The 22,726-nt window shown below is 38.7% G+C and overlaps 1 long non-coding RNA gene across 3 annotated transcripts in view; it reads left to right on the top strand.

The window, feature by feature from the left end:
• LOC135328202 (uncharacterized) overlaps nt 1-22,721 on the top strand; it is a 55,997-nt gene extending 33,276 nt beyond the window's left edge. For 2 of the 3 annotated variants that reach the window (XR_010388967.1, XR_010388968.1), the window contains one exon: nt 14,855-15,385. This is a non-coding gene — a long non-coding RNA (uncharacterized LOC135328202). Of the gene's footprint in view, nt 1-14,854; nt 15,386-22,612 lie in introns of those variants that run through there. The other variant, XR_010388969.1, reaches the window with a different exon arrangement.
• The last annotated feature ends 5 nt before the right edge of the window (nt 22,722-22,726 follow it).

The raw sequence follows: 22,726 nt of genomic DNA, 5'->3' as shown, positions 1-22,726 counted from the left end.
TCAGAAAAAAAATCTACATTTATGAAATCTGAATTCACTTCAGAATATTTTAATAAAAATAACAGCTTGATTAAGATCTAAGTGAACATATGAAGCTCCAAGACAAGTTGTTTTAATAGTACATAATTTTCCCTTTTGAAGCTTTGCCTAGAGAGGAGTTAATCCTCATGAGGATCCTCATGGACTAGGAGGAGTTAACTCCTAGAGGAGGAGTTAACCTCATGGAGGATTTAATCCTCATGGACTAAAGAACACAATACACATAGGGAAGATGTTTGAATGGTTATTCACTTCCATAATGTTAATGACATATAAGCAATTGTGCAGGCCCCACCCACACAATTAAGATGGCAAAATCAAGCATTCCTAAAGCCAGGTATTGCCAAAATTGAGGTTGCTTATACAATTGTCATTCAGCCCCATTCTGTGCAAGCGTTGTGATAATGTCTTTAGTTCTATAGTTAAAAACTACTTTTTCCCCCAGAGTCTACCTTTAAGTACAGAACTGACTATGTTCAGAGAATGAGGTAGCTGTAGAATATTTAGTCTTCATCATTCAACTAGTGACCTACTTATTGCCCAGCATATGAAGTCTACATAGAATTTTCTATTTCTTCATGGTTTTTCCTAGGGCATTCATTATAAGAGTTTCTGTCAATTCCATTCACTGAAAGATGAAGCTGCAGGAAAGCTGCAGGAAAGATAATCATGCCATTGAATAAGGTACCATAAGGCACCCAACACAAGAGGACTAAATTAGGGATGCTCACAACAACATCAAGAGTTTCATTTTCAGGCATTTCAGCACTTCCTATATATATTTCATCTGATGATCTGATTTCTGAATATTTCCTTTTTTTTCTTTTAATCTTTGAAGATAAGCCACCATCAGGAACAGGGCTGAATTCTGATACGCCACTACTGCAATATAATTGAACAAAGAGACTAAAATAATAACAGGACATTCATGATAGGGGTTATTCTGTCCCCAAACATATATCCTGGGTCAAAGTGATAGAGTAGAAGAAATTCTCAAAGATATTCAGTCTAAATCTCTCTACCTGTCTCCCTCAAATGTCTGTTCCCACAGCTCCTAGCAGAATAAAAGCTGTTGGTTTAGCCTAGCCTTGGACCACAGCTTTACGAATGGCTAAGCTGAACCAAAGATTCACTGCTGCTGAAAAGGAGAGTTTGCTCTCCCCTCCATCCTCATCCCTGCTCCACCATCCTCCTGGCTACATGATGCTACTTTTTGCCCTGTGCTAGCTGTTCTTCTCACTGGATCTTTCCTTGAATTGAATCACTTTGTTCACTGTCAAAATTCTCATTGCAGAATTAGTTTGCTGCCAGATCAGTGAATTCAGGCACATCATAGAGATGCCAGCATTGGCCCAAACTGAACTGTCAGAGGAGCATGGCCAGGAGTAGAAAGAAAGGGGGAGAAGGCAAATGCCATTCCTCCTTCTCAGTCATGAGCTGTTTGGCCAGCCCATCCTTTCTGGTTGAACTGGAGCCTTTGATTCCACCGTTATACAAAGAATGCAAGCAATAGGTGGGAAATGCTGGGTTTAAAACAATTTATGCCTCAGCCACACTAGAGCAGAATTCTGTGAGACAAAGAAAAGGCACTTCTTCAGCTCCACGTTGCGGCTCTGCCTGAATTTCAGAGGCTTCCCATAAACAAAGGAAGAACTACAGCTTTCTCCAGAAAGGTCAAAAGACACTTTTACAGTGCAGAGCAATCTAAATACAGGGTTATGCCCTGCTGTTCCTGTAATATTTTGCACAGACTGTTATGTTCAGCCTCTTTCAGCACAGCACTAAGTTCTGCAAAGTCTTTGGTTTCCACAAGGTTTATGGCACCTAGCTAAACTGATGACATTGTATTGGCAAAGTGATGTCACAAATTCAGTCAACACTGTCTGAGACATCGATGTGTAATATCACTTCAGGAAGTACTGGTTTCTGAAATGGTATGTTACAGCTCACAGTTTCCAGATTTCTATATCCCCAACTCTAAGTACGAGAGGGATGAATATATCTTTAATTTCTATGACTCAGGTGTTTAAACATCCAGTCTCTGATGGGTACCTAGTGATTAGATTGGGGCCTGGCATAAAGCATTTTTGGATTCTCTTTCGATACTTCCACTGATGTGAGATCTGGGGCGTATTGTTTCACCTAACCTTGCCTCATTTATCTGTCTGCCTACTTCAGAAGGTGGTGTTGCAAAGCTTTATTCATTCATAACCATGGTGTTATTTTATATTTTTATACATTTACATCTGAGGATTTCAGGCAGTGACTTGTACAAGACATTATATTATCTTGTCACTAGTGTCACATAAGCTTGTATTTATAAGGATTTATTTCTTGGCCATCTCAGAAGGAAATGATCTAATTACAGACTAATATAGTGGGATCATTATTATGATAGCTGCCCAAAACTTCTCATTATAAGACCCCTTTTTTGCATTGTCTGTAATTTTGCAATTTTAACTCTTTGACCTGATTTCTTTCATCCCATGAGGCTTCCTCAGCCTTTATTTAAATAAAAATTTCTGCCAAAAACATATTAATTTCCAAGAATACATCTCAAAAGAAAGATGTTATTTTCCTTATGCTAGATCTTCATATGAAAACTCTGACCTAAACGTATTTTTGAGCCGAGACTAGAAATTCAGGGGGAGGGGTTTTGTTTAAGGGATGAATATCATCCTCATCCTTTGAAAATCAACCCAAATTCAGCTATTGTCTGAATGTATGAAAAACTGTAGTTTGCACATGTTCAGCAGAGATTTGCCAGAACTTCATAATGTAAGTCTTCAGAGAATCTGTCTGCAGTGAGCACACTAGGCTTCATAGGACTTTTCTGTAGCAGGAAGGTTACAACCTAATACTGCTAATAGTTGTTCCTGCAGATCAAGTTGCAGGTCTGCGCAGCAGATTTAAAATTTCTAGCCTGTTGATATATCCTGTTACTGTCAGTACAATTACATGGTTGAATTATCCTTGTTTGCATCTTTAATAAGCTCAAACAATTTGGCATAAAAACACTGCTTTAGAAAAAAATCCAGTACAAAAACCATGCAAGGTGAATATTATTATTCCCCTTTTACAGATTTGCATTTGAGGCACAGGAAGTTTAAATCCAAATGTATCTATTGATTTTGGATATCCAGTGGAGATGAGTAAAATTTAAATTTTCTGAGCACATGGCATAACACAGCTGTAGCTATGTATTCTCAAACTCCTGCAAATCAGTCTCAGGTCTCAAAGTCAGGCACTGAAAGAATGAGGAATGTACAAAATAAAGACAACCTGTGAAAGGAAGAGAGGAAAAAAGTGATCTCATACAGCCCATATCTTAACTTGTATATTTGGGGTGTAAAGCTAAGATGGCAAAGGGACTTCATGACTGAGGACTGACTTATAGTAATGCTCTTTCAGTGTTTCAGTGTTTCTTTCTTTCGGTGTTTCTGTAAAGTTACCCACCAAGATTAAATTTTATTTGATGGAAACAGACATACTCATACTCCAAAAAAGTATTTGGTCAGCAGGAGATTTATTTCAATATCAGTTTAGTCTTTCTGCGGGTTTTCTCTCTTGGTCATTTATGTAAGATAGTAAGAAATTACTAGTATATTTTGTATTGAAAAAGTATAACCCCTGTTTACACAATAATTATTGTAAATGTTTTTATAGCAAAGATGGTATACAGATGCAGAGATCATACTGTTTTCAAGATAAGATTAAACTTGTCAGTATGATGTATTATACAACAATAAATAGTTGTTATTTCATAAAAACTGAAATCTAACTACAGCGACTACTATTACACTGTGAACTGAGGCACTGGAAAAAAATAATGACAACTAGATGTTAGTCACACAGTTTTAAAAAATAAGCAGAAGAAATAAAATATGTAATATTTTCTTTAAAATTATTTAGCCATCCTAACAAACACACAAAGCCACTTGTAATTAAGATAAACACAACGTCCTTTTAGCATTGCCATGCTTACAGCTCTTTCAAATAACACATATGGTTTGTACTTTTATCAAGTGTTCTTAAACCCTTTTCTCCTAACAAACGATTGTATGTGTTGTAGTTGAGAAGCAAAACAAGACTAAGTTAAATACACTCCGGCTGCCTTAGCTCAGAATTTCCTTATTTTTATGGATTTATGTTAAATCCCTAAGGTTATTTTAAAATTGTTTTCAATGTTATTTTATCATTAATCTTATTATCATCCAAAAAAACTAGCTGCAAATGATTGCTTTGAGGATTGGCAAACACATTTGTACAGCTTGAAACAATTTATGGAAAACACGTTGCTTATATAAGAGAACATGCTGTCTTTAAATTCAGTGTTAGTAAGAAATGCTCATTTCTTGTATTTCTTTTCTATTTATGGATTCTGAAGACAAGAGAAATACAATTCAAAGTACGCCTATAGGATGCGTACCTTTTACTGTCACCTTATTTTAACCTCAACAGAAGGGATCTTTATTTTCTAAACACAATTTTGCAATGATTTCCTCAGTAATGACATACAATAGAACGTAAGCCAAGGTAGCATACATTTTCAAAATATCTGGTCTTTTCTACAGAGAAGAAACCTGTGACCAGTCATGTTGTAAACTAATGAGCATTGATAATGAGAAGGATTACAGTTTGAGTTCAACAGAACTTTTTTTTTTTAAACAAATACATTTCTGTGAGCATAGTAGTTACAATAAATAAAGATTTATGGCAATACATTTCCTTGCTTTTTTTTTTCCATATATCCACCATTACTAGAATATTTCAAATATTTATAGATTTACATAACCCCCTGAGATAAAGTATTATTATCTTTACTATTTTATAGCTGGAGAGAATAAGCTACAGAGAAAGTTACAGAGACCATATCTAGAAGGGCTAAAGTATGAGCCCCAAGAATACCGAGTCCGTCCCAGTTCAAACAAGATTAAATTTCCTCTGACTTGGGCAATGTCAGCTCTATGGGTCAGACCTAGTCAGATCATTATTAGCACGTGAGCTCCACGCTTCCCTCAAGGAGTGCATTTCATTCCCCCACCCTGTTGCCCAGCATACTGTATATCCTGTATTCCCTCTCTGGGGCATGTGGCATATATCTTACTAGAAAAATCTTAGGGGACTTTCTAGGACTTCCCCCAACTGCCGGCTAAGATAGATTTTTTCCTTAAAATTAGTATCTCTTTACTTTCCAGAAAAAAACTTATGTCAGATGCTGTTTTTAACTAATACCTGATGCTTAATAATTTATATTGCCCTTTGTGAGGGCTCTGAGACTGTGGTTCTCTCATATAGTTGTCAGTTCTGTTTTCTTTTCATCACTAGTGGTTTCTTACACTTTCATTAACTTGGAGAGAGGGAAGGAGAGGAAAGGAATAAAAAGAAACTCTAGAGTTTGTAATGTACCTAAGTACCATAAAGTCCTAAAGCTTTCAACAGAAGTTTAGCCTTCAGACCATCTTTCAGGAGGATGAAAGAAATCTCAGTCTTATTAACTTTAATGGCAACATTTTGCTACAACACTTCTTGATCAAGATTTTCAAAAATACAAGTCTCAACTTCTGTAAATCTGTCTATCTAACTGGTTAGATACAAAGTTCTGTCTGCATATCTGTCTGCACTTAAAATTCATACAGGAATGAATTTAAATCCATTTTTCTAGACTGAAGAGAATATATGTAGGTAGCTGCCTCACTCAGAAATTCAGTTGGAATCATACCTTTCTAGCTTGCTTCCCTTTGTCAAGTTCTCAAAGGCTGGACCCAAAAGTTCAGCAGTCCAGCTTGACTCACCTACATTGAATCTTTTTTAATATCCAGTTTTGAATGAAGAGAGTAATATATGTGCTTAGACATTCAGAATAGCTTCATTCTAAAATTAAATATAGCTATCTTCTGAAAAATTGAATCTTTGGAAACATTTTACATAGAAAGATTCCACAGAGCACAAGTACACATAGCTTATAATCACAGTCAGACTTCAAAGATCTATCCTTTACACCCACGTCAGGGTCTTTTTTATTGCAATTGTCTTTTAAATACCTCATTGCCTGCTAAGCATTGTATGAACAATTTACACTTTCCCCTTTATTCTTCATTGGACAGTTGGCACAGTACTGAGAGCACGACTACCACTTTGACAGCTACACAGTTTTGGTCAGGTCACTTCATTTGAGCGTCTCAGGTGTGTTTGGTGTGTATAGTAACTTCTCTCCTGCTTCGCAGCACTGCAAAGGTTAGTTAAGTAACATTTACCACGTTCAATGTAGGGTCTAATTCGGCAATTCCTGCTAAGTAACTATTCCATGCTTATGTTGATCACAGATAGTTTATTGATATTTTTGCCAATGCTATAACTCCAGAAAGCAGAGATTTTGTATGGAAGCTGTACATTAGCAAAAATGCTGCAGCTTGACTTTAATCTTTGCTTATGTTCCCCAGTAAGAACTGTAGACACAAGTGCCTGTATGTTTGTTTGCGTGAGTGCCTTAAAACGAAAGTCAGCTTTTTGTAGTTGTATTTGTACTCTGCTGGAGTCTCCATTCTTCTTGTCCTTAGCAGCACGTCTGTTTCCACTGCGGCTGCCAAGGGAGGGGTCTGCACAGTCGTAACCTTCCTCCACCTACTTGTATTTCATTGTGAAGTGATTTTGAATTAAAGATTATGGGTGCCACATCTTTGAATATAAATTGATCCAGACAGGTAGGAGATTTCTGAAAGATAATGCTGGGTTTAGATTTCTGGTACTTTAAATGTTTTTTCAGTCTCTTCTACTGAATTCACTAAGAAAGAATTCAAAAAAAAACTATTATAGAGCCTAAGAAAACCATCAGCTACTTACAATTAAATTACTCATCTAAAAGACAAGGATTATGATAACAAGACTATCAAAAAGTGGATGTTTACTGGCACTCTCAGTAGATCACTATTATCTTGAGGTAATCCAAGAGAATTTTCTTACATAATGAGAAATTGTTAAATATCAGTGGTCACCTTTTCATGAATTATCAGGTAATATGTCTGATCAGTGGCCTGCTTTTCATTTCAACACAATTTACTCTGCAACGTATTTTAGTTTGGCAATATATAATTTAGGCCCACAGAAACAACTGATTGAAATTATTCACTAACAGGTAAGTAGAGAGTTTACTTTACAATCAACTCGTTAGGTCAACATTATTCACTGACATGCAGCTACATTGATATAGGCACTAAAAATAGTTCACCTAGATTCTTCTTTAGGGTCAAGCCTAGAAACTTGCTGTAGCCATTTCAGTTCTATAAGCTTTTACGTTTTCCCAGGAAGGAATCAGTCTGTCCTTCCCTCTGGTAGTCCCTCCACTGACAGAGGAGGCTTAGGGAGTCTGACCTCCTGTATCAGTGATCTAACTTAGGCAAAGTGAGTCCTTTTATTCCTTTCAGAGTCCTAATTTCTGTTACACTTACAGTAATTTAAAACACTTATATGAAGCCAACTTGCTGCTGTAAACACTCAATATAAAATAGAGCCAATTATGTTGCATTGACAAATGGTTTTTTTCCTCTGTATTGACCAATCTCCCAAATTACTATCTATAACATGTTATAAAATACGCATATTTTGTAAGTTGTATAAATTTATCTCATTTTCTTAAGATACTGTGGCTTTGTTGGGTGTTTACTTTATAATTCTTTGTGCCTTCAGTATGTATATCTATGGCTGTACAATTAGCATGGGCAACTTTCCCAAAGTGTTATGCAAGGTGATTTTGGCTTCTGTTCCAGGAGCTGTATCTGTGTATCTAGCTATCTTCCTTCTCAACAAATAATTTCTTCATTCCCTAATCTAATCCACATCAAGTCCTCTTTTTCCTCTCCCTGAGAGTGCATGTTAACTCAATCCATATAGCTAGTTTGCAACATTAGGATCCATTTCTGTATTAGCTTTATACCTCTCACAGCTACTGCTGCCTTGCTCCAGTTTTACGCTTCAAAAAATATACTGAGGTTTTTATTCTCTCCATCTCCCAAAATGGGCAACTAAAAGGAAATGACAACCCTGGAGAGGTACAGTCCTCAGCACAGAGTTTCTAACAATGCTATGAGATACGTGGATGGGGGCAGGGTGTATGTGCATGTGTGCGCAGTAAAAGCCTACTATGCTGAAGGGCATACAATCATCCAAGTGTATCATAGAATAGGGGACTGAGAGCCTAAACAAAATAACTAGGCATTCCTAGGTTGATTCAGAACCTAATAAAGCAGTTCACCCCCACTATAAGCAAGCAATCCAAGCATTTCTAAAACCTAGATAGCTGACAGCCAGGCAGACCGAAGTGTCCACAGAAAGAAAACGTCTTAAATAGACTGAAATGCTCAAGGATTTTTGCTGAATAACAAGTACTGCCAGGACAACACTGTCCTTATTAGCAGCCTTCGCTCATTTTTTAGTTACTGTATAAAGAATCCTCTAGGGCTCAGTATGGTTTCAGAAACTTGCATGCTATACAAATGTGCAGAGCCTCCTTCCCTGAAGCCACGTCACCAGGCACTAGAGATGAGCAACCCAAAAATAATATTTTGAAGAGCACTGCCAGTCCACCCTTCATGTGAACAGTTTTCGCACTGGCTCACTTTGAGGTATTAAAAGTTATGATATCAAAGCCCTCTGGGCAATCTTTCCCTCCTGGTAGCGTTTGCTTGTATTTTTACTAATTTTAGTCTGCTGTGATGTGCTGTATCACTTACCACACTGTTGCAGAGTTTTGCTTTTGATTAGTTCACTTCGCCATATTGTTCCTGGTCCATAGCTTTTCCTAAATCTGCAGTTGTCCTCCTGCAGCCCTTCAGAACAGGCTATTCTGTTGTCACTTTTTCCCCTCAAAAAAAAACATATCTGGGCAAAAAAGTCCCTTCCCTGTGTCAATCATTCCTAACTGGACAGTTCCTCTTTTGCTTGTTTCCCTGAAATACTGTTCAGAGAAGAAATGCTGCTTCTTGTTTTTGGAGGACAAAAAGCCCGAACCCACTCTTTGTCCTCACTGTCCTCCCTTTCCATTAGCCAAACGGATCTGTGACTTTCCCTGCTTCTGCTAACAGCCACAAGTAACGCTTCATTGTATGTTTGGTAACACGCAGCCCTCTTGCTTCTACTCCAGAGGCAAATCCTGCACTAGGTTTGGGGATCATCCTGTCACAGTTATTGCATGCTAGTGGAAGAAATCTGGGAAGCTAAGGACAGTGGTTGAGGCTCTATGGTACTTTTGGCAAAAAAGGAATTACCCCATCATCGTGCCTACCATTTATTCTTTCATTAGAGCAAGCCCTGAGAAACGTGTTTTATGTTAGATCTGGATGGGTGAAAGTTCCTCAAATCAGAGACGACGACAAAGGCTGCAGCTTTGGAGAAATTTACTGGAACGTGTATGTGTAGCAAGCAGTGTGCATTAGCCATGAGTAGCTGAGCTAAAATAGCCCTCAGCTCTAGTGGTGTTGAGTGGAAAGAGGATTGCTGAACTTACAATGCTGGGATAAATATAACAGCTGGGACAGCAAGTGCAAGACAAGGCAATAGAGCAACTGTAGAGAGGCCAGTTTTAATCTTTAAAATGCAATGTTCCCTTACTCCAAAAACACCCAGTAAAACCGTAATCAGCCATCATTCAGAACAGTAAGAAATCCGGGGTGCCAAGCATTCCCAGAACACCTCAGACGGTCTGCATGCAGCCTCCTAATACTTGTTGGAGCACCACAGACTTCTCTTTTCAGACAAACACTGCTGGCTGCACAACTCTGGTATAGCCTTAAACTTAAAATAAATAAATAAAAATCAAAATATAGTAAGAGGAGACAGGAGAAAGTTTTACTACATGTGAACACAGATCAAAACAATTTTCTACGCCTATAGGGGTTTGAGGAAAAAACAAAACAAAACATAACTTTCAATAAGGTGTAATTAATGAATCATTTATGGGCTATTTGTGCAGAAGTACTAAGCATGATAAAGTCTCATCTTGATAAATCAGCTCAAATTCCCCTAGTGACATTAATAAATCAGGAGCAGGCCAGTTCCATTTTTAATGTTATTATTACGGTGCCTTCTGTCTGCTAATGCAAGTTTTAACATCTTCTTCACACATTAGTATGAGACAAAGATATAGCTGTCTCCTTAGTGAATTAATTAGCAGTTTTGCATCCTTCATCTAACAGGCAGGACATTTCCCCCCTCTTTTTCACCCACTCCTTTAGCCTTCTGAAGGGAACGTAATTATAAATGGAAGAACAAGCGTATAAAACATCATGATAAAACTGAGCCAAATTAAAATGCCAGCCGTTCTAGAAATGGAAGGTTTCCCCCTCCCCTTCTGCAATAGCCTCTTCTCAACCCCTGTTCCTTTCACTCCCAGCTGTGCAGGTCACCCCCCTCCCTTGTGCTGACACCAGCACTTGTCCAATTGCAAAGTAGGTTGATTCAATTTACTATCCCAGCAGAACTTAAAAAACAGAACAAAAGAAAAAAAACAGGTTTGAAAGAAAGCCAGAATATCTGTGGGAATATTCAGCCAGAATAGAAAGGCACTATTATTTTAGTGTTTTAAATTGACTCTAAATGCAGTCAGATGAATGCCAAAGCCAGCTCAAGGTAAGTGGAGAGGATGGTATCTCTCCCTTCTGATAGATGCAAGTTTGGCTCATGCTGTATCTGAAACATTATCTTAAGATTCTAGAACACATTTGCGGTCTTAGGAACCATTAACACTATCAATTAGTCCGATTTTTAATTTCAGTTCATCTGGTTCCAACACACAAGTTATTCTCCACATGTCTTCTCTGTGCTGGTCAACACTGATCTGCAGAAAGAGCTGTGCATTGTATTACTTTTAACAACTATTAGACCTTTTTAAAACATCTAAGTACTACTTGTAATAAAAAGCATCTTGAAGATGACAAGAATTAAGTATTTTTCATGACATGATGATGAGTCTATGTCTTCTGAAACCGAAGTGGGTCTTGGTCAGCATGCAGACCCCACTCCTTGTCACTTATTTCTGAGAATGTGTGACTGAGATAGAGGCAGAGTACAGATAAAGTCCAAGTACAAATGGCTTCTACAGACTCTTAGAGATAATTCTGAAGAGAAAGAGGGCTGAGAAACATACTGAAAGATACACTGTGGAATTCAGAAAACTTAATACAAGTACTGGCATGCTAGCCTGAGTGGCTGTTTCTGTTTGAAAAAGATACACAAAAGCTTCAACTTAAAAAAAAAAGTTGCTATAGAGTTATGAACTATTATTTGGTATTGATTTTGCCATTACAACTGATTTTATACACAGATAAGAAAGATCTACTAAAAACTATGCATAAAGCTGTATTAGACAAGCACTGCAGTACACGTGCTCCCTGCTCTGCAGAGTTTACAAAGAGAGGAAACAAAGAGATCATGAGACGCTCCTAAAAAAAACTGAACAACCTTCTATGTAAACTGCATATTTTAGACCCAAATCTAAAACTGCTCATTAAACTGAACACTTACCAACTTCCTATCTCTGCATTAATCAAATATGAACTAGACTAAGAAATGAGATATAGTATGAAGCTTTATTCCCACATGTTTAATCTTCCCAGAGAATCCACAAATGGTTGAGGCATGAACAAGTTTTGCAGGTGTTTATATGCTTAGGTTCCTACTTGGCAATCACCACCACAGCCTCCGAGCACCTTGCAAGAGCTAAAAACAACACCATCAATCACCTTTCCTTCCTTACAATGGGTAGGTGTAAATTACTTACGCAATTGGGCTGGAGGGGAGGGAAACAGGAGCAGAACAACTGAGGAAAGCTCACTGGAAGAATTTAACATTTAATGCCAAGTGCCAGTAGTTACTCTTACCTCTTCTGATATGAAGTTCCAAAGTGAAGATCCAACTCCTACATACTTTCTGGCTGCTGTAAGCAAGTATTGCACAGCTCTATGGCCACAGAGCAACGCAACCACTGCAGAAAGTCACAGTCATGGAAGGACAAACATCACCTCAGACTGCTGGGGCTAAGCCGGCAGAGGGCATGAAATAGCAGGACAGTCAATGTACGCAAAGGGGACCTACTCAGCATACGGGACATCCGTGCTATGATGTTATAGCGACCTGGATTGCTACGTAGGCAGTCTAGAGCAGGTCTGGACCAGATGAGGCTTTTCAGGGTTTGATCTTGGTTTAGGCCTGGCTGGCTTAAGTGCATGGATCACTGCGGAGGATAGGATGAGACACAAACTCCTAACCGGAAGCAGATGGTAACATTTATTATTGTAGCTCTTTAGGCTTCACAGAACTGTGGGGGTATAAAGAGTCTGAATGCCGTAGGCTGACAGCATCTCTTGACAGTGGGGGATGTTACATAGGAGGCAAGTTATCCTGAGTACACTCTTCTGGCCAGAAATCCAGCTCAGCTTTTACCCACTGCTGTTATTTCAGGAGTTCTCAAATAAGCAGCAATAATATTTAAGTAATTTTCATCACACACTAGTCTTCTTTGGTAAAGCATGAGGAAGAAAGGATGTTCTCTAACTCAATTACGACCACTTTGTTTCATTACTATTACGGCTAGTAAAAATTTATTCCATGTTTTGTGACATAAAACCCTGTACAGCTTAGTCTTTGACTAAGTATGTGAACTGGGCATTTTAGTAATTATCACTAGCAGTCTTCCTCCTTCCTTTGCTGCTTCTCTCAAAAGAGATTTAAAACAGGAAAGATTTTATTTTATATCTGAACATAGGATAAAATATGCTTGCTTACCAACTGTTCTGGAAAACAATAAAGATAAAATCATGAGGTTCCTTTGTTGTATAGCCTGGTTCCTTTATCATGTAGCCTACACATTCTTCAGTGGCTGTGGAAATCACTTAACACTTCTTAACTCAATTATAAAGAGTGTTAATCTCTTTCACCCTTGCAAAGATTTCTGTTATTATTTAATGGAAGCTATGAGTAAAAACAATGCAGTGGGAAAATACCAGGCTCAGTTGGAGTTGGCTAGCACTAGACATAACTGAGAGAGTTAGTCCCATAGTGGGTTCTGGCTAAGATATGCTAGTTATGTGTTCTTATTTTATCTTAATTGTAAATTGGAGTCTTGATTTTTCCCTCCATACAAGGTTATTGAACTAATGAAGTGCAAAAGGTATTTCACAACTGATAAAGGCAAAAAGATAGTAAGGGGCAGGGGGGAAGTCTGTTGCTGTTCTTTTAAGCTAATCAGCAAGGGCTAACCTTAGTTTGTATCTTTAGATGAACATTTATCTTGAGAAATGGGAAGTGCTTTATAGATGTAAGGCACTGTCCCTTGTCACAGGTAGTTTGGTGGCAACCCCACATCAGGGCAGGTGAGGACTTGGACAAGGAAGACCATCACGTCAGCAGCAGAACAACACACAAGCCTAGCCCCTACTCTGTTTCAGCCATGCCTCCACTCATTCCCTCCCTAGCCATTTGCAAAGCAATGGTATTGGCTTGGTCAGCCAACTCAAAGTAGTGGTGATAAATCTTCTTCTAGTGTACAGCTATATTTTCTAAATACAGCCCAGTATTTCTGACTCATCAGAAACTGCAATATCCATAAGCTGTTACATCCCAAGTGAACAGAATCACACCTAAGACTGATCTGGCCTCACTTTTTCACTTGCTATAGGAGAGATGGATTGAAATGAACAAGTTTAGCTCCCTAACATCTGCTGAACAAATGCTCACATAAATCGGTATTCAGAATATGCTATATCTGCCGCACCCTGAATAGCAACAGTCATGCAAGATGAAGATGGGTAAAATCCTGGACTTACAGAAGTAAATGGCAAGATTCCCATTAATTTCAGGCAGGCCAGTATTTTAATGCAGATTGTTACCAGATGGAAGATTTTAGAGCCTAATTGACAAAGGCAGTTAAAAGCAAAAAAGAAATAACTGGTGTGATAGCTCATAAATTAATTGCATTCATATTATCAAAAACAAATGCACAGAATGAATGCATCTCCCAGCAATAACCATCACTACTCTTGTTTTAAAAGTAGTCCATTTTGCTTAGAAAAACCTGAAATCCTTCTAACCCATAAACAGATTCTCATCCGTCCAAGCAGATTTTCCATACCAAATTGACTTAAACATGGAAAGATGAGATTTTTAATGATGTAACTCACATAGTTTAATTAGATAACTAATGTTGAGTTTGAACAGTGTGCTGGAATGGAACATCCTGGCTGATCACTTCCTGAGAGCAGTATACCAGTTTTAGCTAGAAATGGGTTTATTATTAGTTAAGGACTTGAAACAAATTAAGATCTTTTTAAACCAAGTACTTTTCCAATCTGAAAATGTATGTTAGCTCTGATTTAGAGAATACAGTATTTCACCTGCACTTAAAATCTTTTTCACTATATGTGTTGAACAGAATCCTTTCCATCATGAGTTAATTAGCAAGGATAAAAATTGGGAGTTGTGAATGTGTCAGAGATAATACTGTGATCCCATAAACCAAATTCAAACCAAACATCCTCTGATATGACAAGCGTAGAGGTAACACTGTGTTCATGCTGAGCTTCAGTGTGGCTTTTGCTTTTTCCTCTAAGTCCTTGCAAATAATCTAATAGTTAAAGATATTGCCTCTAGACAGTTATTAGTCTTACAGTCATCCAAGACTGAGATGAATTGCTGTAATTCATGCTTCTCAGTGTGATTTTTTCAGATTGCCTGTACATTTAGGAAGATTAATTTGCACTGGTCACTTTATTACAACTCTTCTATAACCCTAAGGGAGAATTAAAACACCTTTTTCCTCCTACAGGCACCATCTTCATCCTCCAGAAGTAAGCTAACAGTTCACTGAGGTATTACAAGCCAACTCAGTTGGACTGCTGGACAGCATGGTAAGAAGTGTTTCGCCCAAGACGTGAATTTACAATACTCTTCCAAAGTTATTTTGAAACTGTTATTATGGGTCTGTGTTTATATGCTCTCAGTGGCTCCATTTAATTTTCTCAAAAACTGAGTAAATAGATTATTATTTTTAAACTGCTGGCTGCAAACTCCCTTTGACATCTCAAAGGCAAGTTACAGTCTCACTCATGCTATGCCACCCATGAAGATTCTAAATTTCAACTTCAGTAAATTATCTCATGTCCAGATCAGCTGTCCTGGCTCTGTAGCAAAGGCAGACACCAAAAAATTAATACTAAAAATGCCTTGCTGGAACATCAATAGATCAGATTCTGCCTACATACCAAGATTTTTAAGATACTTGCTGTATCAGCAGTCAGTCTTTTATCCTGACCCAGTGCTGTCTTCAGCCAGAGGGATGCTGATCAACTTACAAATTAAAGGCCTTCACTTAACTCCTTCACTTAGGTAAAGGAGACACTTAAGCACCACTGCCTCTCCAAACTGTGGGTAAATACTAGCTTAGCAGTTCCTGTAGACTCTTGTTTTACATTCTCCTCCCTGCCACCACTCTACTTAATAGAGCTTCAGCCATGCACTGACTTACAAAAAAAGCTACAGTTCAAAACCCAACCCAATGTTCCACAGCACAGAATTATAAGACAACACTGAATAATTTGATGAAAGTGTCATGTGAAAGATAGCAGTGTCATTAGTGCTCTCTACTGGATAAACACATAATTACTCCAAAATGGATATAAACACATCAGGGACGTGGTGGTATAAAAATAAGTGTATTTATATTATAGGACTTGGACTACATTTATAAAAGCTTGTGCTACTCAATGCAACTTAAACCTTACTTTGAGATAAAACAAATGATGTACAGAACTCCTGGAAAACAAAATAGCTGAAATTGCAACTCTGAAATCTAAAGTAGGTCGATGAAGAGAAAAAAAGTCAAGACGAAAGAAATACATGAATCAGCGTAGTTTGAATCAGAAGTATTCCTTCCTGTTCTTCACATACTTCTCAAACACACACACATGCACCCCCCCCCCCCAATGTGCTACTTTTGCAGATTAATTCACGGCTAACCACTGTAAAGTTCAATTTCAGAAATTTCTTTTGCATTTGGGCCAAATCTTGTCCAGAAAAACACTGGTGCATTTAAAAGTTATACAATAATTTTCTGCCTCATCACTTTTTATACCCTACAAATAGGAGCAAGCTTCTACTTGACAGTCAGACCAGTATGCTAAAGGGTGTCACTTAGTTCACTATGACTTTCAGCTGGAGAAAAGTGGATCAACCCTGTTGTTACCTCCCCACAGCGGTGCCTGTGGTTCCATCTGAGAAGAGCCCTAACTTGCCACTCCCTCCAGCCAGCCCTGAGTCACCAAAGCCTCACCACCAGCAAAACGGCTGCACTACCCTGTGATTCAATATCACTTGGAGCCAAATAGAGAATACTTACTTTGACGTTGGAGTGCTGATGGTTCAAGCATCTGCAACCACAAGCCTTTGCATAAAAAAAATGAGTAGTGATTAGCCTTTGTGAGAACCTCTTAATAGTGCAATTCCCTAAATATCTGAAGCACACTACCCCTACACTACTTCCTTCTACAAGTGGGCACACACATTTCTTAGCAGAGGTTCCTAATGAGGGGTTGAACAAAAATCTGTTTGTACTGTAACTGCTACTTGCCTGAATGTTTGTGTGCAAAACAGAGGCTTTACAGCAAGCCATGTCAGGATTACATAGGTGCAATAGCTCACTTTTAGTTTTTAATTGTATTTTTGTTATCCCATGTTTCAGTTGCATTCATGAATTAACCAAGTTTATTACAGTAGCATTCAAAAGCTAACCAAGAATGAAACACCATTATATACAGCCCTGTACTAACAGGCATGCAGAGCAGGAGATAGTCTAACACTAAACTCTTCAGCACCCAGAATAAACAAGCCAGCTGCAAGGCACATAGTGGGAAGAATGGGTGGGAAGAACGAAGATACCACAAACTAGTGAAGCTGTAGCCAAAAACATTTAATGAGTATCAGGATTACTTATTCCACTGGATTTGCTTAGGGGGGAATAAAATAAAAGAAAGAGCTGCCAGATGGACAGGGCAGAAGAGACAATGGACAGCCGGGAAGGAGAGAATTAGTGAAAACCACTACTAAACATAGGATTGCTGAGAAAGCTGTCAAAGTCACTATTTTCCCTGCTTGGTGATATTGCAACTTCTCTTACCCAGTGTCTCTCTGGCTGCACCCCCTCAATTCTTCATGAAGGCCATTTAAAGCAGAAGGGCAGTGAAGAGAATAATCTTGCCAGGTCCTGGTGATCTCAAGGAGAACATCATCTCTCCTGAAGAATTCTGGGGCCAGGAAATTTCAAGGGAGATAGCAGCATCTAGCATCCTGGCCTCATTTTAACCTCTTTCCTCCATTGTTTCATTCAGCATGTATCAACTGTCTTCTTAACAGGATACCTACTGCATTAGATTGGACTAATTTTTATTTTATGTACGTATGCACACACATTTAGAGAGAGCATGTGCATGACTGTGTGTGCACCAGCATACATTTCACCCTTTAAAAGAGTGAGGAAAATTTTCAGCTAGAGAAGTGAGTTATTTGGAAAAAAATTAAATAGCTATTTCCAATTGTTCCAGTTAAAAAGATAAGCCCCAAAATATTTACTTCTGTCCAAACATAAATTTGCTTAAATGTGGAGCTCACAAAGAGAAGGTTGGGCATTAGTTTAGCCCAAGTAATAATTAAAACACCAATAGGTCACAATTACCTTGACCAAAAGACTGATTCACTTTTTTCCCCCCATACTTTTTCTCTTTAAGTACACATGACATCTGTAGTTGGTGAGGTTTTGCTTAAACATCTTCTCTTTGCTCTCAAAAGGAATAGGGAATCCACAGCTTTGCCTACCCACATGCTCTGAAGCTTTTGCTCGCATTTATTTCCAGCTTCTCCCTTCCCTTTTCTAAGGTCCTCTGGTTGTTCTCCTTTTATCCACTCCTTTCCATACCTGAGTATTCATGTCCAGAATGTGAGCTGGCGGATGTGAAATAGCTGCTACTCTATAGCTTCTCCTGATCTCAGCTCAACACATCCTTAGCACCCAAAGGGGACCACCTAAGGTGCAGATGAGCTGACTTGACCTTTCAAAGCAACCCCGTCTCATAAGCAGTTACCAACTTACTCACTTAATGTTTATCTGAACTTGTGTCCTATGCTGGTCCTTTCCCTAATTCTGTGTGGCTGCTTCTTTCATGGTCTCATCAATAGGAAACACCTCTTGCAGCCCCCTGGGATTTTGCAGCACAGCAACCATCTAGCAGCTTCTACTGAAGCCAAAACATTTGTTTTTTTAAAAAAAAATTATGATTAGGTCCTCTGTTATACTAAAACTCGATCTGTCCTCTACCTTGGCAGTTAGCAGGTTCAAGTTAGTTAAAGTGAAACTGAGACAGCCCAGGTCAGGAATAATCCTTCGATTAGCCTGAATAGGTCTTAGATGAAGGGAGGTTCCCACGATTTTATCCTCACACACAGTACCAAGCTTAGTCCCAAGACCACATAAAGGCATCTGTTACTAACGCCAGAGGGAGGTGAGGGCAGCCAAGTAGAAGAGACTCAACTTCATAATACACATTCTAAGGGCAGCCCAAACCTTGCCTGTCTGTCCCACACAATTCACCACCGAGGAGTAATTTACAGCTTATTAGCTGGCTTGTTAATTGTTTGAGTTTCCTGAGAATTCTTGTACTTTCCACCCCCCTCCCCACTCAGAAAAAGGCTTTTCTCAACTTGCAGTTTGAGGAAGCTTGAAAAGTTGAAAACAGTCTCCAAGAACCTTGCCTTTACTTATAAGAGGCCTGAATGTTTCTGTGCCGTAACATTTATGCTAACTTCCATTTTGATTGCGGACTGCTGCATTTTAACCAGCGATGACATTCTTTAGTAACTTCACAAGTTGAAGATCACTTGATCTTCTTTGAAGATTTAAGTAAGATTCTTGAAGCAATGAACAATTCCAGCAAACACTTAACCAAAAAAATCCACCAGCCATAACCCTCCCACCCCCCAGACTTACAATTTTTCTTCTCTCCAGTAAGAATGCAAACCTATATGCTCTACAGGGCATGAGTTCTATGCTCTCATTTGGGGTTCAGCTATGAGTGAAGATGTTTCAATTTGAATTTGCTGAACATTTTACAACAATGGTTTGGATTAAACTTCAATTAAAAAAAACCCTTCGAATATGATCATTATACCCTCCCCCAATACAAGGAGTAAAGTAAACATGGCTAACAGGAACTGAAAAGTTAACTCAAATGAAATAGTCATATTACAATGATTGAAATGAAATTCAGCTACTGCCAACACTTGATCCTCCAGACCTATTTGGCTCAATAAGTGTCACTTCTACTTATTTTCCATGTTTTTGTGTGTGCTTTTTAAAACTGAGATATACAGATATCTCTTCTAGAGCTAGAGGAGAAACTACTGGAAAAAAATGCTACCGCTATGGTTTGCTAGAACACCTATCTTTCGACTCAAATGAAACACATAAAAACTTAGGTACTTTCAGACGTTTGGAGGCATTAAGAAATATTTTTTTTTCTTTATGCAGCCCAACACATCTGTAGTAAACCACATTTACCCCATCCTTTTTTTTTTTTAACTGATATAAAATATTTATGCCAATTTATAACAACAAATTTTAAGAACAGGCATACTGCAAAAATGAACTCAAGATTTTATAGTCTGTAGTTCAGTAGAACATCATGAAAAACACAAAGTTAGATAACATTCTTTTAAGGAGTCGAGCGCTAAATATTTTAATTCTTTAGAGAACACTTGAGAAGGGATGGGTCAGTTGAAAAGTGATACTAACCTTTAAAGCCAAGTACTAATGCAGTCCTGTGTCTAGCGAGGGATATGCCCTCCCCTCAAAACTGAAATGGCTTTGCATCTCTGCAAACCACAAGGCTGACAGCTCTTTTTGCATCATCTAATGCACATTGTAGGAAAATACAGTGCAGCAAAATTAACAGCACTTCTGTCATTAAATTTTATAAGACTTCAGAACAAAAACAGATCCAAAACATGGTCAAGAAGTATAGTATCTTAATGGCAGTCATCTATGTTCACTAAATAAAAGAAACAACTGCTATGAATAGGTCAATGAAGATGCTTTTTGTATCAAGTTAAAATAGTTTGTAAGACTACAGCCTAGAGGATGCTCTATGATACTATAGCTGCCAGCCCAGTCATGTATCCTGTTTGCTGAATTAAATTTTTAACCTCAAAATCTGAAGTACTCTCCTCAGCAGCATATTTTCAATATGCCTATTTAGACCTTTTGCCAAGCAAGCTGATAAACAGTGGAAGTGTTAAAAAGACGAGTTTCATAACAAAGCGTTGCTGACAGAATATCTATGCTTTGGTGAGTGTAGTTATACTGAAGTTACAGTTTTGTGGTGGATACACATGAAATTATCAAAAACATGCATACCTCTAGATTTCATTGGAGCCATCCTTTCCTTTTTGCAGTGTGGTACTCTTGCCCAGTCTTGCACTGGCACTTCTCCTTCACTGCTCCCACTTCCGCCACAGCAGCTCCCATGCGGCCCCACTGCCTCCATGTGCTGCTCGCCATGGGTGCTGGTCTCTGCCAGCACTGTGAGGGGCCCCGAATTACCTGCTCTGCACCTGGGGCCATCACTGAGGGGACAGGCGATTGGACGCGGTACAGTCCTGCTTGAGCTAGCGCCTGAACAGTGGGGACTGATAGCTACAACGCAGCAGGCACTGCTCCACCTCGGACTCCTCCTGAGGCCATCCCCACAGCTAGTGCTGCCCAGGCCGGGCACAGCAGACTCCGAAGCATGGGCCGAGGCAGTGCCTGGCACCAGCCACCTCTGGCCACTCACAGATACTGCTGAGGGTCCCAAATAGCCACGCAGCAAGGCACAGTTCATGGGAGGCAGGTGCTCTTTCCACTCTGTGGGGCGAACACCCAGCAACCAGGCCACCACTTCAGTGAACGTGATAGTGTGTTGTCTGCTAAAAAGACAGCTGCAGGCTCTGTGTTTTGACATGCCTATTCCAGTACTGTTGTAAGTGATTCCTAAAAATTGACTAGGTCATATTACTCACACTGGAAAAAGAGGAACAAGAGATGTGTATCCTGAATCCACATACTTGCTTAGAAACCAAGACTTTGAAAAATGCTTCTGTGTTAGAGTGAGAAAGAAGCAGAATGTATTTAAAAGACTTCCTTTATTGTCTCTGCTTCACTGTGGCTAGTTTTTTTTGTTTTCCCTTTGATCTTGATACTTCCATTCAAGCAAAAGCAAGATTCTCAGTGAATGGAAGTGTGTATACATTAAAAATAATTAAATAAAAACCACATGTAAGAAGTCAATACTACATTACACATTGCAGATGGCATTCTGATCATAGCCAGAGCTCATACTCAAGGGCCAAGTCTCTTTAAGTTGCCTGCTGGAACAGGGATACTTGCTTTTTTGAAATTCACATAGTATTTGGTGTTGTACAAAATCCACAAACAGTTCACATGTTTTTAGGTCCTTGATTATTATATTTGACCTGACACTTGTGCGATTTAAGATTCCATTGCTCTAGCTATGAGTTCAGATTTAGGCTGACCAGTGATAATTTGCTGTAAAGAACACGAAAGCTTTTAAAATAGTCTGCTCTGCCCTTGTTTATGATAGATCGTTTGTTTCACCCAGTGAAGAGTCCAATAATTTACATTTGATTGCAGCCTACAGAGGATATCAAGTGCTGCAATCCATTGTATCCCATAGCAGTTTGTTACCAGGGTAATCACTGTCATGTTAGAAACTGAGCACAATTCTTTTGATCACAGGTCTGCCTCATTTCCACTTTCCATTGCTTGATCTTTTTTATGCCTCACTCCACTAAACCAGAGACCAAGAACACCCACCATTCAGCAGTCAACCTTTTGTTGTTGTTGTTGTTATGCCATGCTTTAGAAAAGCATACATGAAGGTAATACAAATCTTTGAGCCTTAAAAACAAAACTGCTTATGTGTCAGGATGGAAGCCCAACAAAGCAGCAAAGCTCTAGGAAGGGACTGGAAGGGACCTCTGGTTTATCAAGTCTAGTTGGTGTCTATTCAGACAGCACTTTGCATTTAACTTCTTTGACAGATACACTTGGCTCTTCCTTCAAAGTGGGTCTCTGCCTGGAAGGCTGTTTCAGAGTTAGACAATTCTAGTAATTAGGAACTTTATTTCTGATATAAATATTACTTACTGAAAGTTTATACCCACTTGCTTTTGTTCTAACACTACTTTTAGCTCACAGTGTGCTTCTGCCCTTCACCTATCATTTGTGAACAGAAATAGTATTCTTATTCTATAAATCTCACTGCTGGAGAGCAAAAAAAAAGGCTTAATCATGGAATTAAACTTTCTGATAATACAGAAGATAAATATTAACTTTACAGGGGAGGGAAGAAGAAAGAAGAAATAAGAGCTAGCCAGAAGCTGTAATTACATTGGGGTTATTTTGGTTATCCAAAGAAGCCTTTTCTCTCATTATACCCGATAAATGGGCTTACAGTTACTGTTACCATTTGTTATGCAGGTGACATTCATAGCAATCTGCTGCAATGCTCCACATGAAACAAAATTTGTACAAAATCAATTGTATGGAAAAAAGTTAACAGAACTCCACAGACGATTAAAACAAAGACCAAAA

Source organism: Dromaius novaehollandiae, chromosome 4 (assembly GCF_036370855.1).
Source record: "Dromaius novaehollandiae isolate bDroNov1 chromosome 4, bDroNov1.hap1, whole genome shotgun sequence".
Lineage (NCBI taxonomy): Eukaryota > Metazoa > Chordata > Aves > Casuariiformes > Dromaiidae > Dromaius > Dromaius novaehollandiae.
The sequence above is the reverse complement of the archived record's forward strand: the minus strand, read 5'-3'. Positions and strand labels throughout refer to the sequence as shown.